The following is a 16,542-nucleotide window of genomic DNA, read 5'->3' as shown; positions in this document are numbered from 1 at the left end:
CTATTTTTTAATTTTCAAGAATCAGATCCAATCCACCAAACAAATATTTGTAAAAAGAAATGCCCTCACGAAGGATTGAACTACGGACCTTCAGTTTACAGGACTGGCGCTCTACCACTGAGCTATAAGATGAGCAAGTTCGAAACTTATTTTGTACAACGTTTTTTTAGTAAATGGGAAATGGGTTAAGCTTTAACAAATTAGATTAGTCATTAAGTGTTTATTTTGAAGGTTTTTTTGGGGATCATAAGAAGAGTTGTAGAAATATATTTGTTTTGTTGGAAAATTGGTGCCATCAAAGGTGTTATACCCTGTTTTTGGACCTAAAAATACTGGGCCCAATTTCATTTCAAACTTTGTCAATTATCAAATTTCAACTGCACAGTTCAAATTGTCTCTGCCTCGCAGTATTTTCAATCACAATTTTACCTATGTTTTTCTTGCATAAAACCTTTTGAAATGTCTTTACTTGTCTTACAAGTCATTCAAAAGTGTCTCTAAATCATTGCGTTACTTTTTCTACAGTTTATTTCAAAATTTGCAAAAAGTCATACAGAAGGGTATTTTGGTCATTTCCTGCAGTGGGACCCATTTTCATCCTTGTGACTGTCTCTGAGTCTTTTCAGATTGTTTTTTTTACATTCCATCAGTAAACCTTGCTAATTTCATTTCAAACTTGCATCTGAGTCAGTGTCGAGTTAATTTGATTCTGTTTAGGTCATTTTAGCCCTAGGGGCATTTTGGCCATTTCACACAAAATTTTGGCATAGAGAGGTTACTTTGAAGTACCTCATTTAGGTCATTGGTTCGTTTTAGTCCGTTTTGTCAATTTTATTTTTGTTTCGCTTTACGTTTGGTCAAATTACGTTTTTTATTCAATTTTATTTTTAATTGCATTTTGGTCCCTCAATTGAGGTCCCAAAATTGCATTTCAGTCCAGTTTCTTTTCCAATTTACATTTCAGTCCTTTTTGTTAATTGCAGTTTAGTCCTCGAGTTCTTATTTTTTGCAGAAAAGTCCAGATTTCATGTTGTTGTCCAAGGCCGTGCCACTCTCATACAATTCCAGGTGTCACCTTTTTATTGGATCTCAAGTACACATGTCAACTATATAAACAGTGAGTCAGATTCAGAAGCAATAATCACACGCCACATCACAAACAGAAATTACAATCTCTCTCCTTTCAGTTACAGATCAAAACCATCAAATCCATCAAGAACACAAGAACCCTAAAAATTCCAGAACCAAATTCATACACAAATTCATTGATTTTCACATCAATCCTCAGAGATTCGTGTGAATCTTCATCACCGGATTGAAGATTTTCCTGCAATTCCAAGTGCGAGCTCACATTGAAGCAAGCTCAAGCACTGATCACAGGGTTTCCTCGCGTGGATCTAAGAAACATTGAAGCAAGCTCAAGCACGTAATCACAGAGAAGCAGAGAAAGAGTCAGAGAAGATGAAGAATCTGGACCGGTGAAGCAAACAGAATCAAAATCATCAAGAACAGAATCAAGATTTCCAAAGATTTCCTCCATTAAAGGTTTCAACCAAAACCTTAGGTAAAACTCATAATCTTTTCTCAGAAAATAATATCATAGTTTAAACCTGAAAAAAATCACGCAAGCAAGCATATCAAAAATTTCCAGAATCTAGATAAAGCCGTAACCGTAAACACAAAACCTAGATCCGCAAGGATCTAAGTTTGAAAGCAAGAACGAGTACCAGAAAAGTAATCAAACAACGAAACGATGTAGATCTTTAAAGATCTAAACGTTTTTTGTTCAAAAATCAAAAATCATTTCAAAACCGTATAAAGTTTTCCAAGATCTACGTCGTTTCAAACCGAATTTGAAAAAACGATTACTGGATTCGTGTTTAGGGTTAAAGGACGAATCAAAAGATGTAAAAATCTTCAAATTCTGGAAATTTTAGGTCACCGGAGTTCATGAACTCGCCGGAGAAGATGAAGTTTCCGGCGGACCTTCAAGGTCTCCGCCGTGGCTTCATCCTCGCCGGCGGCGAGGTTAGAGAGAAGTGAGAGGAGAGGGAAACTTAGAGAGAGAAGGAAATGAGAGAAATGGACTGGACCGGTATCCATGTCCTTATATAGACGCGTGAACCGGTCCGGTTTATTTCGTTTTCATTTTGAACCGTAGGATCTAGGGTTTTCTCCTTTAAACGGTTGTGATGCGTTGTTACCATATGCTTGATCTACGTTGCCATGCGCTGTATGTTTTAAACCGTCAGATCTGAATCTGGATCAATCCAACGCCTCTGAAGCCTTTGGATGATCCAGGCCCAGTCTGTATTGGATTTTGGTTTGGGCTGGAAGTTTTTACGTTTTTTGCTCTTTCTTTTCGCTACTTGCACCATACTTGCCTGCTGTTTGCACCCTTTGTTCATGCTAATTTTCATCAATAAATTCCAAGAAATTTGCCATGTCATTTTACTATTTTTCTTGATAATTTTCAGTGGTATTTTGCTTGGAAAAGTTGGTAAAAATTTTAGTGTGGTTTTGTCAAGGGTTTTTTTACTATTTTAAGTCACTTTTCTCGCATTTTTACCCGTTACTTCATGTGCATAATGTTCGTGTTCGTTATGTTTGATTTGCATACTATTCCATATGAATTTTGCTACTGCTTGCTATGCATATGTCACTATTTTGATGTGTTGAATTTTGTTCTTACATCATGTGCATTATTCATTACATGTTTCCGGCTTATTTTCATCGTCACTTTACTGTTTTATGCCATACTTTCTTCCATCGCTTCATGCCATATTCTTTCCTTTTTTACCATTTTCTACTAACATTTCCTTTCATATTGATCACTTCATAGCACTTCACCATCTTCACTATTGTCTCCATTAGTTTGGTTTTCTTTTTTAAAATTGTAATTCATTCGGTGATGTAATATTTTACCATTGGTTTGTAGCTTGGCAAAGGGGCCATAGAATGTATTTAGGGATGTTTGTAATATGGACTATGGACACTATGACGCACCGGCACGCACACACTCACCTTAGATGTATGCATAGGATTGTATGGTTAGATAAGCGCTTAGGTTTAAACACTTAGATAAAAATCAACTTTTTTCCAAAAACATGCAAACAACACTTGAAAACTTTTTTTTGAAAATAAAATGGAGTCAAAACTCCTTATTTCCCCCTTTATTTTCTTAAGTAAAATTTTCAATAAATCTTAATCCTCCTTGGACTTTATTTTTGCAAAATGACTAATCCCACCTCACACTTTCCAAATCTTATGCTCTTGAGGCCTCTCATCTCCTTTCTTCAAAATCTCTTTTCAAAACTTAAAATCAACCAACAAAAAAAAAACAAAACCTTTTTGAGAATGAACTACGAACGGTTTTGATCCCTTAAAAGGGTACGTAGGCAATGAGTCAAAACTCATCCAAGCCGAAATAAAAAATCAAATTCTACTTCTTCTCACCCCCATTCTTAACTAATCACACCTTTTTTACAAATAAGCAATAAAATTAAAGCGTAGAAATAAACTTAGGAAAGCGGTTCTTATGGAATACCATAATCGCTCCGGGTGCCTAACACCTTCCCGTAGCGAAAACGACCCCCGAATCTAGAACTTTTTAAGGGTTTTTCTCCTTTTACCCTTCCCAAGAAAAAAGAGAGATATCAACGGTCGAAAGGTTCAAGTCCAATTAATGGCTTGGCACCCCAAAACCATGATAACAGAAATGGCGACTTCACTGGGGATTCTTTTTAGCGGGTCGCGCCTAGTTTTCCTTAGTTTATATTTACGCTTTGTTTTATTGCTTACATATGTGAATACTTGTTTACTTTCATTTGACGTGTGGGGTGAGAATATCAAAAGTCCTAACCCGGGCTGAGTGAACTTATGTTTAGGTAGAGATGTAATCGACAATTCGATCCGGGGGTTGCCTCGTGTATTGGATTATGCGATCAATCTCACATAGCTGAGGCATTTTGAAGGTGATATTGTCGGCGTGTGTTGTCATGCTTAGGCACTTCACTTTCAATTGTTCGACGAAGCTATGAACCGTAGTTACCAAACCCATCCTAGCCTTTTTAGGACGTAGTGCGGTGGCTAAATTGAGTGTTGTCTCAAACTTTAGTCGTCACGCGATACTACACTCAAACTAGACCTTCTCACAAATAATCATGGAACGGGTGTCGTCCTGTACTACCATGATATATGTGAGAGAGGTTGCAGTTTGGGAACTGTGTTAGAACCTTGGTTACTACTATCCAAAGCCTTAGTTCACCGGACGCCGTGTCCATCCGTGGCCCCGTTACTTTGAAACTCAACCCACTTTGTTCTTTAAACAACACAATCATGCATACATGCATTCATGCATAAACATTTTTTCATGCATTCATCGAAGGGCTTAAACAAATGGAAATTTTTGTAAATAACCACAGGTATGAAGAAGACTAAGTGCTACAAGTTCAAGGAAGTGGATTTGGTTAGTTTGAGAGAGTTGGCACTCAAGGTCAAGAGTCAAACAGGGTTCCGACTCCGGTATGGGGGATTGCTTACTTTGCTCCGAACCGATGTGGACGAGAAGCTAGTGCACACTCTAGTGCAATTTTATGATCCGAGCTTCCGTTGCTTCACTTTCCCGGATTTTCAGTTGGTTCCTACCCTCGAGGCTTACTCCGATCTAGTGGGTTTACCTATAGCCGAGAAGACACCTTTCGCCGGTCCTGGGGCTCCTCTTACTCCTCTGGTTATTGCTAAGGATCTTTATCTCAAGACTTCTGATGTCTCCAAGCATCTTATTACCAAGTCCCACATCCGGGGGTTCACTTCCAAGTATCTTCATGATCAGGCTAATCTCAGTACTACTCGTCAGGATACACTCGAGGCTATTCTTGCTTTGCTTATCTACGGGCTCATTCTCTTTCCGAACCTCGACAACTTCGTGGACATGAATGCTATCGAGATCTTTCATTCCAAGAACCCGGTTCCTACTTTGCTAGCGGATACCTACCACGCCATTCATGACAGGACTCTCAAGGGCCGTGGATATATTCTTTGCTGCATATCTCTTTTGTATAGGTGGTTTATTTCGCACCTTCCGAGTTCCTTCCATGATAACTCGGAAAATTGGTCCTACTCTCAGCGGATTATGGCTCTCACTCCTAACGAGGTCGTCTGGCTCACTCCGGCCGCTCAAGCCAAGGAAATTATCATGGGTTGTGGAGACTTTCTCAATGTACCTCTTCTTGGTACCCGTGGAGGAATCAACTACAATCCCGAGCTTGCTATGAGACAGTTTGGTTTTCCTATGAAGTCGAAGCCCATCAATCTTGCTACATCTCCAGAGTTCTTCTTCTATGCGAATGCTCCTACCGGACAAAGGAAAGCTTTCACGGATGCTTGGTCTAAGGTTCGAAGGAAGAGTGTGAAGCATCTAGGTGTGAGATCCGGGGTTGCTCATGAGGCCTACACTCAGTGGGTGATAGATCGAGCTGAGGAGATTGGTATGCCTTATCCAGCTATGAGATACGTGTCTTCATCTGCTCCATCTATGCCGCTACCTCTACTCCCCGCGACTCAGGATATGTATCAGGAGCATCTAGCTATGGAGAGTCGTGAGAAGCAAGTGTGGAAAGCTCGGTACAATCAAGCCGAGAATCTAATCATGACTTTGGATGGTAGAGATGAGCAGAAGACTCATGAGAATCTAATGTTGAAGAAAGAACTAACTAAGGCCCGGAGGGAATTGGAAGAGAAAGACGAGCTGCTTATGAGGGATTCCAAGAGAGCCAGAGGACGGCGAGACTTCTTCGCCAGATACTGTGATTCAGATTCCGAGTCCGATGATCCTCCGACTACTTCCTATGCTTGAGGGCTTCATTTGTTTATCTTGTTGAAATTTCAAAGTCTTCCTTTTGAAAGTGCTATGTAGTTTTGATTATTTGCAAGATTTCTATTTTGTTAAAAAATCCTTCGATGAAAAATAAGTCTTTCGCATTTGCATTTGCATATCATGCATCATATGCATCATGCATTGGTCCCAAAGGCTTCCAAGTGCTCACTATCTCCTGGTTTCTCTGCCTCAGTGTGAAAAGTGGCTCGTGCTCAGAGGATTTACGAACCTGATAGAACTGATCGAACCAGAGAATACAGAAGAAAGAAAAGGGCTATGGAAGAAGAGAACACACAACTCCGTACCGAATTGGCATCTTTAAAGGAGGAATTGGCCAAAGCTCATGATGCTATGACTGCTCTGTTGGCTGCTCAGGAACAACCAGTTCCCGTAGTTTCTACAGCTGCAAATGTGACTCCTACAGTAACAACTGATCCCCGCCTTATCATGCCATCCGGGTATCCTTACGGACTTCCGCTGTACTATACTGCTAATACAGGGGCAGGGACCTCTGGTACTACCAACAATGGCCCAATCCCAGGGGCAAACTTAACTCCTGTTAGTACCGCCTTGACTCAAGCTGCAACAACTGTTACCGAGCCCATTGTGAATACGGTGCCTCTATTTGTCCATGCTAATGCACACCACGGGAGTATTGCCACAACCGGAACTATGGAAGAGAAAATGGCAGAACTTGCCAAAGAGCTCCGACGGGAAATTAAGGCCAACAAGGGAAGTGGAGACTCCATTAAAACCCAGGATCTCTGCTTAGTATCGAAGGTAGATGTTCCAAAAAAGTTCAAAGTCCCGGAGTTCGACAAGTATAACGGGCTGACTTGTCCTCAAAATCATATTGTCAAATATGTCCGGAAGATGGGCAACTACAAGGACAATGATTCCCTTATGATCCATTACTTCCAAGACAGTCTGATGGAAGATGCTGCGGAGTGGTATACTAGTCTGAGCAAAGACGATGTCCATACTTTTGATGAGCTAGCCACTGCTTTCAAGAGCCACTACGGGTTTAACACTCGATTGAAGCCGAATAGGGAGTTTCTCAGGTCCCTAACTCAGAAAAAGGAGGAAAGTTTCCGTGAATATGCGCAAAGGTGGAGAGGGGCAGCTGCCCGTATCACTCCTGCTTTAGATGAAGAAGAAATGACCCAGACATTCTTGAAGACCTTGAAGAAAGATTATGTTGAGAGGATGATCATCGCTGCCCCGAACAACTTTTCAGAGATGGTCACTATGGGAACCCGTCTTGAGGAAGCCGTCAGGGATGGAATCATTGTGTTTGAGAAAGCTGAATCCTCTGTGAATGCATCGAAGAGATATGGTAATGGACACCACAAGAAGAAAGAAACGGAAGTGGGGATGGTGTCAGCGGGAGCCGGTCAATCCATGGCTACCGTTGCTCCTATCAATGCAGCTCAAATGCCTCCGTCATACCCATACATGCCGTACTCTCAGCATCCGTTCTTCCCACCGTTTTACCATCAGTACCCCCTGCCGCCGGGTCAACCTCAAGTGCCCGTCAATGCAATTGCCCAACAGATGAAACAACAGTTGCCGGTTCAACAACAACAACAACAACAGCAGCAGCAGCCATATACCAGACCAACTTTTCCTCCTATACCAATGTTGTATGCAGAACTTCTTCCAACTTTACTCCAGAGAGGACACTGCACGACTAGGCAGGGCAAGCCTCCACCGGACCCGTTGCCTCCAAGGTTCAGGTCTGATCTCAAATGTGATTTTCATCAAGGTGCCTTAGGTCATGATGTCGAGGGGTGTTATGCTTTGAAGTATATCGTGAAGAAGCTCATTGATCAGGGAAAGCTGACTTTTGAGAATAATGTCCCGCATGTCCTCGACAATCCGCTACCAAATCATGCCGCTGTGAATATGATCGAAGTGTGTGAGGAAGCTCCTAGACTTGATGTCCGCAACGTCGCAACTCCTCTAGTGCCTCTACACATCAAGCTGTGCAAAGCTTCTCTGTTCAGCCACGATCATGCCAAGTGTCTAGGATGCCTCCGTGATCCTTTGGGTTGCCATACTGTTCAAGACGACATCCAAAGCTTGATGAATGATAATCTTCTGACTGTCAGTGATGTTTGCGTGATTGTGCCAGTTTTTCACAATCCGCCTGTCAAGAGTGTACCTTTGAAGAAGAATGCTGAGCCTTTGGTGATAAGGTTGCCCGGACCGGTACCGTATGTTTCAGACAAGGCTGTTCCATACAAATACAATGCTACTATGATAGAAAATGGAGTAGAGGTGCCTCTAGCCTCCTTTGCTACGGTAAGCAATATCGCCGAAGGGACTTCTGCAGCGCTAAGAAGCGGGAAGGTTCGTCCGCCATTATTTCAGAAGAAGGTAGCTACGCCAATCACTCCACCAGTTGAAGAAGCAACTCCAACCGTTGTTTCGCCCATTGCTACAGATGTGAACCAGTCCGGCAAATCTATTGAGGATTCGAATTTAGATGAGATTCTGAGGATAATAAAGAGGAGCGACTACAAGATCGTTGATCAGTTGCTGCAGACTCCTTCGAAGATATCTGTCTTGTCATTACTCTTGAGTTCCGAGGCTCACAGGAATACCTTGTTGAAAGTGCTGGAGCAGGCTTATGTTGATCACGAAGTTACGGTAGATCGTTTCAGTGGCATAGTGGGAAATATTACTGCTTGTAACAACCTCTGGTTTAGTGAAGAAGAGTTGCCGGAAGCGGGAAAGAGTCACAATCTGGCTTTGCACATCTCGGTGAATTGTAAATCAGACTTGATATCAAATGTGTTGGTGGATACCGGTTCCTCACTCAATGTAATGCCCAAGACAACTCTAGATCAGTTGAGCTACCGTGGGACCCCTTTGAGGAGAAGTACTTTCTTGGTCAAAGCTTTTGATGGATCTCGAAAGAATGTGCTGGGGGAGATAGACTTGCCAATAACCATTGGCCCTGAGAATTTCTTGATTACCTTCCAAGTAATGGACATTAATGCATCCTACAGTTGTTTGCTGGGAAGACCGTGGATACACGATGCGGGTGCGGTAACCTCCACCTTACATCAGAAGTTGAAGTTCATAAGGAATGGAAAACTTGTTACCGTTCATGGAGAAGAAGCATATTTAGTCAGTCAGCTGACTTCTTTCTCTTGTATTGAAGCAGGGTCTGCTGAAGGGACTGCTTTCCAAGGTTTGACCATTGAAGGTGCAGAGCCTAAGGAAGCTGGGGCTGCTATGGCTTCATTGAAGGATGCTCAGAGAGCCATCCAAGAGGGTCAGACTGCCGGCTGGGGCAAGGTGATACAGCTCTGTGAGAACAAGCGTAAAGAAGGTCTCGGGTTCTCTCCGTCATCAAGGGTTTCCTCGGGAGTCTTCCACAGTGCTGGGTTTGTTAATGCTATTTCTGAAGAAGCCACTGGATCTGGTCTCAGGCCTGTATTTGTTACGCCAGGAGGCATTGCGAGAGATTGGGATGCCATTGACATTCCTTCAATCATGCATGTTTCTGAGTAATGTGTCTTGTTGCTTTAATGCTTTGTTTTCAAAATAACGATCCTCTCGCTCTGCCCAAAGCGAGAGTGATATTTTCTGTAAGGGCATGTTTGTTTCGGCATTGCCGTTGATTAATAAAATTTTGTCGTTTCTTCCACGACTACTTTTTTTTTTTAGTGATTTTTCCCTTGGAAACAATGGTAATGCCAGAAAAAACCAAAACGTTTGTATTTTCTTATTAATTTCAAAAATCTGCATGAAAAAAACTCTTTCTAAAATCATCCAATCATTATATGCAGGTTGAACCATAATAAACCCGTTAAACACAGTAATCCTACGGTTCCTCCAAATTTTGAATTCCCTGTGTATGAAGCCGAAGATGAGGAAGGTGATGACATACCATATGAGATCACTCGGTTACTTGAGCAAGAAAAGAAAGCCATTCAGCCTCACCAAGAAGAGATTGAGCTTATCAACATAGGTACCGAGGAAAACAAGCGAGAAATCAAGATTGGTGCTACTCTAGAGGAAGGGGTTAAGCAGAAGATCATCCAGCTCCTCCGGGAATATCCGGATATTTTTGCATGGTCCTATGAAGATATGCCAGGTCTAGACCCTATGATTGTGGAGCATCGGATCCCCACCAAGCCTGAATGTCCTCCCGTCAGGCAGAAATTGAGAAGGACTCATCCTGATATGGCTCTCAAGATTAAGAGCGAGGTTCAAAAGCAAATTGATGCGGGTTTCCTCATGACAGTTGAGTATCCTGAATGGGTTGCCAATATTGTGCCTGTGCCAAAGAAGGATGGTAAAGTCCGGATGTGTGTTGACTTCAGAGACCTAAACAAAGCCAGTCCAAAAGACAACTTTCCATTACCTCATATTGATGTGCTTGTTGATAATACTGCTCAATCTAAGGTGTTCTCCTTCATGGACGGTTTTTCCGGTTATAATCAGATCAAAATGTCTCCTGAAGATAGAGAAAAGACATCTTTTATCACTCCATGGGGTACTTTCTGCTATAAGGTGATGCCATTCGGTCTAATTAATGCTGGTGCTACCTACCAAAGAGGAATGACTACTCTGTTTCATGACATGATTCACAAAGAGGTCGAAGTATATGTGGATGACATGATTGTGAAGTCAACAGACGAGGAGCAGCATGTTGAATATTTAACAAAGATGTTTGAAAGGTTGAGAAAATATAAGCTTCGATTGAATCCCAACAAATGTACATTCGGTGTCAGATCCGGGAAGTTGTTAGGCTTCATTGTCAGCCAAAAAGGCATTGAAGTCGATCCTGATAAAGTCCGGGCCATCCGAGAAATGCCAGCTCCACAAACAGAGAAGCAAGTCAGAGGTTTCCTCGGGCGTTTGAATTACATCTCCCGATTCATATCTCACATGACCGCAACCTGCGGGCCGATCTTCAAGCTACTAAGGAAGAATCAGCCTATTGTATGGAATGATGAATGCCAAGAAGCTTTTGATAGCATCAAGAATTACCTGCTGGAACCACCTATCCTTGTCCCACCCGTGGAAGGAAGGCCTTTGATTATGTATCTGGCAGTATTTGATGAATCCATGGGATGCGTGCTTGGTCAGCAAGATGAAACTGGAAAGAAAGAGCATGCTATCTACTATCTGAGCAAGAAGTTCACCGACTGTGAAACTCGGTATACAATGCTTGAGAAGACTTGTTGTGCTCTAGCTTGGGCTGCCAAACGCCTGCGGCATTATTTGGTGAATCATACAACTTGGCTGATATCCAGAATGGATCCGATAAAGTATATCTTTGAGAAAGCTGCTGTTACTGGGAAGATTGCACGCTGGCAGATGCTTTTGTCTGAATATGATATTGTGTTCAAAACTCAAAAGGCAATCAAAGGTAGCATTCTTGCCGATCATCTTGCTTACCAACCTCTTGATGATTACCAATCAATTGAATTCGATTTCCCCGATGAAGAGATCATGTATTTGAAATCAAAAGACTGCGAAGAACCGTTGATTGGTGAAGGTCCAGATCCCAATAGCAAGTGGGGTTTAGTCTTTGATGGTGCTGTCAATGCTTATGGTAAAGGAATTGGGGCAGTCATTGTATCCCCGCAGGGGCATCACATTCCTTTTACCGCCCGAATTTTGTTCGAATGTACCAACAATATGGCTGAGTACGAAGCATGTATCTTTGGGATCGAGGAAGCAATTGACATGAGAATCAAACACCTCGACATCTATGGAGATTCTGCGCTCGTCATTAATCAGATAAAGGGTGAATGGGAGACACACCATGCTAAGTTGATTCCTTATCGGGATTATGCGAGACGTCTTCTGACATATTTTACAAAGGTTGAGCTGCACCATATTCCTCGTGATGAGAACCAAATGGCTGATGCTCTTGCTACTCTATCCTCCATGTTTCGAGTAAACCATTGGAATGATGTGCCAGTAATCAAAGTGCAACGCCTTGAAAGACCTTCACATGTGTTTGCTATTGGGGATGTGATCGATCAGGCTGGTGAAAATGTGGTTGACTATAAACCCTGGTACTACGATATTAAACAGTTCTTGCTGAGTCGTGAGTATCCGCCGGGTGCTTCCAAGCAAGACAAGAAGACCTTGAGAAGATTGGCCAGCAGATTCCTGTTAGATGGAGATATTCTGTACAAGAGAAACTATGACATGGTATTGTTAAGATGTGTTGATGAACATGAAGCAGAGCAGTTAATGCATGATGTACATGACGGTACCTTCGGGACCCATGCTACAGGGCACACTATGTCAAGGAAGTTGCTACGAGCAGGTTACTACTGGATGGCCATGGAGCATGATTGCCACCAATACGCCAGAAAATGCCACAAATGTCAAATCTATGCTGATAAGATTCATGTGCCTCCGCACGCTCTCAATGTTATGTCATCCCCATGGCCGTTCTCAATGTGGGGCATCGACATGATTGGAAGGATTGAACCGAAGGCTTCGAATGGTCATCGTTTCATCTTAGTGGCAATTGACTACTTCACCAAGTGGGTTGAAGCAGCATCTTATACCAATGTGACCAAGCAAGTGGTAGCTAAGTTCATCAAGAACAATATCATCTGTCGATATGGTGTTCCCAGCAAGATTATTACCGACAATGGTACCAACCTGAACAACAATGTGGTGCAAGCTCTTTGTGAAGAATTCAAAATTGAGCATCATAACTCTTCTCCCTATAGACCTCAGATGAATGGTGCAGTTGAGGCCGCCAACAAGAATATCAAGAGAATTGTCCAGAAGATGGTAACCACTTACAAGGACTGGCATGAGATGTTACCCTATGCTCTGCATGGCTACCGTACTACCGTGCGCAGTTCAACCGGGGCAACCCCTTTCTCTCTTGTATATGGTATGGAAGCAGTTCTTCCTTTGGAAGTGGAGATCCCATCTCTCCGTGTGATCATGGAAGCAAAGTTATCTGAGGCTGAATGGTGCCAAAGCCGGTATGATCAGTTGAATTTGATTGAGGAAAAACGCATGGATGCCATGGCTCGTGGACATTCATATCAAGCAAGAATGAAGACTGCTTTTGACAAGAAAGTCCATCCTCGAGAATTCAAGGCGGGGGAACTTGTATTGAAAAGGAGGATAAGCCAGCAACCCGACCCAAGGGGCAAGTGGACGCCTAACTATGAAGGTCCTTATGTTGTCAAGAAGGCCTTCTCCGGTGGTGCTTTAATCCTTACACACATGGATGGTGTAGAACTTCCAAATCCAGTGAATGCCGATATAGTCAAGAAATACTTTGCCTAGAAATATGAAAAGAACAGCGTGGTAGGTCGAAAACCCGAAAGGGCGGCCTAGGCAAAAATGCGCTTCCCGGTGGATCGAAAACCCGAAAGGGCGGTCCAGGCAAAAATAAGGGACAAAAAAAAACAAATATGAAAAAGCTCGCTGAGATTGTACGCAACTCAGGCAAGAATGAGCGTCTCGATGAGCCGAAAACCCGGAAGGGCGGTTCATGTAAAAATGAGATTGAAACAAAAGGCAAGTAACTATATCTGGCTAACCACCGTCCCCCTTGGGGCATCTGCTGCCGTTGATGACTATCTTCATCTAAAGCTCCTACGCTTGCGAATTCAAAGTTTCCAGGAAATGTAATGATTGATGTGTTCAATGTACCACCAACCAATAAAATTACCATTTTCCAAGCTTTGTGAATCCGTGGAGTCGTGCCTTTGGCTGACCACCACTCTTATACATCAATTTGAGCCTTTGCTTTTGTTTGAAAACTCTATTTTTTCTTCTACTTTCAAAAGCTATATACAAAACATTTTCTTTCTATTTTGATAATGACAATGCTTGAAACAAACATTTTGAAAATTGAAAACTTTTTGTCTATTTTGAAAAGCAAACCTGAGCAACAGGGTACATTCAAATGAAACATGCAAGAATGAGAGTATGTTGATGTCTATTTCAATATGTGTTACAAGCAGGTTCTCCTCCAGGATAGTCTGTGGTCAATGGCAAGAATGAAAAAACAGAATGAGAATGCATGAAAATGAAAAGGCTCGCTAAGTTGAAAACCCGGAAGGGCGGCTTAGGCAAGAATGAGCACCCCGCTGGATTGAAAACCCGAAAGGGCGATCCAGGCAAAAATGGGATGAAAAAATGAATGAATGAAATTGAGAATATAACATGCAAAAAAAGCATTGACCACAGATGCAATGTCTACAACATACCCAACACTGAAATGCCCAGCACAACGGCATTCTCCCCAGTTAGGTCTCCCAAGATTCTATCTCCAGCAAGTTGTATATCTACCTGCCCTCAGCTATGGTTCCGACACGTCTCCCAACGACGTCATCCCCAAAGAGGATTTCCAAGAATGTGTAATATAGCACGAGCCACTACGTGCCCAATACTCCAATGTCTTGTCTTTCCCGCGAAGTCGTGCCTACAAACTGCCAACGATCATGCATTACAAGCATTCATACATGCATAATCATGCATATTACGTGCCCATGCGTTTAACGAAACTGTTATATCACCCATGCATATCGCATTTCCAATGTCAACATCAGTCTCCATTCAATACTCATGTCAGGTTCTCTGTCAAAACCTTGTGAGCCAATGATATCGGTCAATTTCTACCTTTCAAATCAAATCGACGTCAAGTCAATCTCAATCTATATTTTGTCAAAACAAACCAATCCCCAGTGAATATGTTTCTGTTTGGTCAAGTGGCTAGTTCAAGTCCAAGAACAGCTTGTGCCTATCAATTTGCTTATGTTATCGGTCGAGTGCCCGGCTCAATCCAAGAGCAACTTGTACCTATCAATATGTTTCCGTTTGGTCAAGTGACTAGCTCAATCCAAGAGCAGCTTGTACCTGTCTATCTGTGTCTCTCCGGTGGAGTAACTAGTTCGCATCCAAGAACAAGCTCGCACCTGTCTATTTGCCTTGTTTTCAGTCGAGTCGCCAGTTCGAATCCGTAAGAACAACTCGTACTTGCCAATTTTCTTTTTTTTCAGTCGAGTCGCCAGTTCGAATCCTTAAGAACAACTCGTACCTGCCAATTTTACATGTTTTCAGTCGAGTCACCAGTTCGAATCCATAAGAACAACTCGTACTTTTCAATTTTCTCTTTTTCCAGTCGAGTCACCAGTTCGAATCCGTAAGAACAACTCGTACTTGCCAATTTTCTCTTTTTCCCAGTCGGGTCACCAGTTCGAATCCATAAGAACAACTCGCACTTTCCAATATCCCCAAGTGAGTTACCAGTTCGAATCCATAAGAACAACTCATGTTTGTCCAGTAACCTCTATCCCCTGTGAAGTGACCAGTTCGAATCCATAAGAACAACTCGCAGTTGTCTGTTTGTTTCATCCCCGGTCAAGTGGCTAGTTTGAATCCAAGAACAGCTTGTACCTGTCCAACTTGTTTCTAGTTTCCCGTTACTCTGCTATTCACTATCTTTGTCAATGTCTACCAATCCCGCAATGGATACGACATATTTTGTTAATTCCAATCCCCATGAGGTCTTGCATTCATAATCCAAATGATGCATGGCATGCATATTATTTGAAAATGGGTAGGCGTATTTTTACGTCCAAACACAGTGCAAATGCTAATATTTAAGTATCTTCGTCCTGTCAAGCCAAAGACTCCGTCTCTTGACTCTCCAGACAAAGAAACTTAAATAGGGGCAGCTGTTATACCCTGTTTTTGGACCTAAAAATACTGGGCCCAATTTCATTTCAAACTTTGTCAATTATCAAATTTCAACTGCACAGTTCAAATTGTCTCTGCCTCGCAGTATTTTCAATCACAATTTTACCTATGTTTTTCTTGCATAAAACCTTTTGAAATGTCTTTACTTGTCTTACAAGTCATTCAAAAGTGTCTCTAAATCATTGCGTTACTTTTTCTACAGTTTATTTCAAAATTTGCAAAAAGTCATACAGAAGGGTATTTTGGTCATTTCCTGCAGTGGGACCCATTTTCATCCTTGTGACTGTCTCTGAGTCTTTTCAGATTGTTTTTTTTACATTCCATCAGTAAACCTTGCTAATTTCATTTCAAACTTGCATCTGAGTCAGTGTCGAGTTAATTTGATTCTGTTTAGGTCATTTTAGCCCTAGGGGCATTTTGGCCATTTCACACAAAATTTTGGCATAGAGAGGTTACTTTGAAGTACCTCATTTAGGTCATTGGTTCGTTTTAGTCCGTTTTGTCAATTTTATTTTTGTTTCGCTTTACGTTTGGTCAAATTACGTTTTTTATTCAATTTTATTTTTAATTGCATTTTGGTCCCTCAATTGAGGTCCCAAAATTGCATTTCAGTCCAGTTTCTTTTCCAATTTACATTTCAGTCCTTTTTGTTAATTGCAGTTTAGTCCTCGAGTTCTTATTTTTTGCAGAAAAGTCCAGATTTCATGTTGTTGTCCAAGGCCGTGCCACTCTCATACAATTCCAGGTGTCACCTTTTTATTGGATCTCAAGTACACATGTCAACTATATAAACAGTGAGTCAGATTCAGAAGCAATAATCACACGCCACATCACAAACAGAAATTACAATCTCTCTCCTTTCAGTTACAGATCAAAACCATCAAATCCACCAAGAACACAAGAACCCTAAAAATTCCAGAACCAAATTCATACACAAATTCATTGATTTTCAC

The 16,542-nt window shown here is 41.8% G+C and overlaps 1 non-coding gene across 1 annotated transcript; it reads right to left on the bottom strand.

The window, feature by feature from the left end:
- Window positions 1-60: 60 nt before the first annotated feature.
- Window positions 61-135, bottom strand: TRNAT-UGU (transfer RNA threonine (anticodon UGU)). Its single transcript has one exon. It is a non-coding gene; the product is annotated as a tRNA-Thr (tRNA).
- Between the last annotated feature and the right edge of the window lie 16,407 nt (window positions 136-16,542).

Source organism: Medicago truncatula, chromosome 7 (genome assembly GCF_003473485.1).
Source record: "Medicago truncatula cultivar Jemalong A17 chromosome 7, MtrunA17r5.0-ANR, whole genome shotgun sequence".
Lineage (NCBI taxonomy): Eukaryota > Viridiplantae > Streptophyta > Magnoliopsida > Fabales > Fabaceae > Medicago > Medicago truncatula.
The sequence above is the reverse complement of the archived record's forward strand: the minus strand, read 5'-3'. Positions and strand labels throughout refer to the sequence as shown.